The sequence below is a fragment of the Myodes glareolus genome, chromosome 14, assembly GCF_982192425.1.
Source record: "Myodes glareolus chromosome 14, mMyoGla1.1, whole genome shotgun sequence".
Taxonomy (NCBI): domain Eukaryota; kingdom Metazoa; phylum Chordata; class Mammalia; order Rodentia; family Cricetidae; genus Myodes; species Myodes glareolus.
Window position 1 is genome coordinate 13,234,055 of NC_142039.1, and position 1,946 is coordinate 13,236,000.

Consider the following 1,946-nt stretch of genomic DNA (forward strand, 5'->3'; position numbering starts at 1 on the left):
CCGGCGAGAGATAGGGAATGATGTAATTAAGCAAACAAACACAGCAGAAGTAAGGCGTTGGCCCTGTGGAGTGGATATCTTCATGGGCTCCTTAGAATACCTTTGTTGGGAGCCATGAGTCTCTGGGTAAGAAGTTTGGCTACCCTGTGCTGCTTATGGCAACATTCTGGTTGGCAGTACTTGGTGAGCCTGGCTTTTTAGTCACCTGTACAATGAAACTTTACTGTACCCTGCTGACCATGTATGACGTGGTTGAAATAGTGTTATCTGAGTGATGCCTGGACTCCTGGTCCACAGCATATTTAGATGTAATAAAATAGTTACTGTTCTGAATCACTGGATGATTAGTGCACAGTCATGAAGCCATAAATGACAAGGGCGTAGAGGTTCTTGTTCATTTTTATTTCAGGGTTGTAGGCTTCTTGTTTATTTTTTTCCATCTCTTGCCCAGCAAGGTAAGCTACCAGGCCAGTGGGGCCTAGGGATCTTCTGAGCTTTATCTTCCCAGAGCTAGGATCACAACTGAGCTTCCTTCCCTACACTTGAGCTTTCAGTGGAGGCCCTGGGGACCATGATGAACTTCTCAAGCTTACACGGCAGCCACTTGAGCCACTGATCTGTTTTCCCGGCCCCTGAGAGTGTTTAAATGGAGTTCATTTAAATGAATTTATTCACAAATTTATTTACTATTTAAAAGATTTTATTTATTTTTTTATGCATGAGTGTTATGTCTGCATATATGTATGTATTCTACGTGAGTGCCTGGTACCCACAGAAGCCAGAAGATAAGTGCAGATCCCTTGGAACTGGAGTTACAGAGGGTTGTGAGTATCATGGGTACTGGGAACTGAGCCTGGGTCCTCTCCAAGATCTTTTATCTGATGAGCCATCTCTTTAGTACTCATTTAAGAAGAGGGTTTGTTGTGCAGTTCAGCCTAGACTGTATCTCATTTTATAGTCCAGATACTACTTTAATTCATGTTTCTCCTGCCTCAGCTGCTCCTAATGCTGGCATTATAATGGCATACATTATGCTTGGTATACATCAGTTCTTTGTTGTTGTATTTTGTAAAACATTTCTAAATGTAAAAGATCCAAGCATTACCTAAGCAGGTGTTCTGGCTCTTGGCTAAGCAGTCGGAGGCTTTTCTTCTCTTCCCTTTCATTTGGTAGGTGTTTAGATATTATCTCTTTTAATATTTTCTTAGTAAAATAGTGATTGTTTCTTTGACTGGTAGCTTTTATGGTTTAGCCATACGTATTAAGCCTAAAATAAGAGAAAAACAATGCACATTCTTTCACACCATCCTTTATTCTTTTTCTTTCATCTTGTTCATTAATCACCATGAAATGAAATTTCCTTTCCAAGACTTTGCATCTACAAATCTTATATTTATATAGCAACATTTCAGGGAGATGGGGACAGGGATGGCTTTAAACCTGCCATGCAGTTGAATATAACCTTAAATTTCTGATTATCTGCCTCTATCTCCTGAGTGTAGATTACAGGTATGAGTTACCAAACCTGACTTTAAGAGGTGCTGGGGATCAAGTTGTGCTACTGGGCCCATGTATGTTACGCAAGCACTCTACTGACTGAGTTACATTCCCAGCCTTTCTGTAGCTGTTTTGTTTTTAAAGGAATCACAATGTTTTCATGGTTGAACTCTATTCTTTATTCATAATTCTGCATAACACTGTGACCTTGCCATATAGGTTCAGATAAAGAGAATGGAAAACATCACAGATTCCCATAGTTTTGGTCTCTAAAATGTTTCCGATGTTTAATTTTAAAGAATCATCCAGTATCTATAATTTATACATTTATATTTGTATCTGTCTCTGGTGTATATACTTTCCCCCAATTGATGCATTTTTCTTGTATCTTTTTAAGCATTTCAGGTTTTGCCATAGTATTTCTTCTTCTTCTTCTTCTTCTTCTTCTT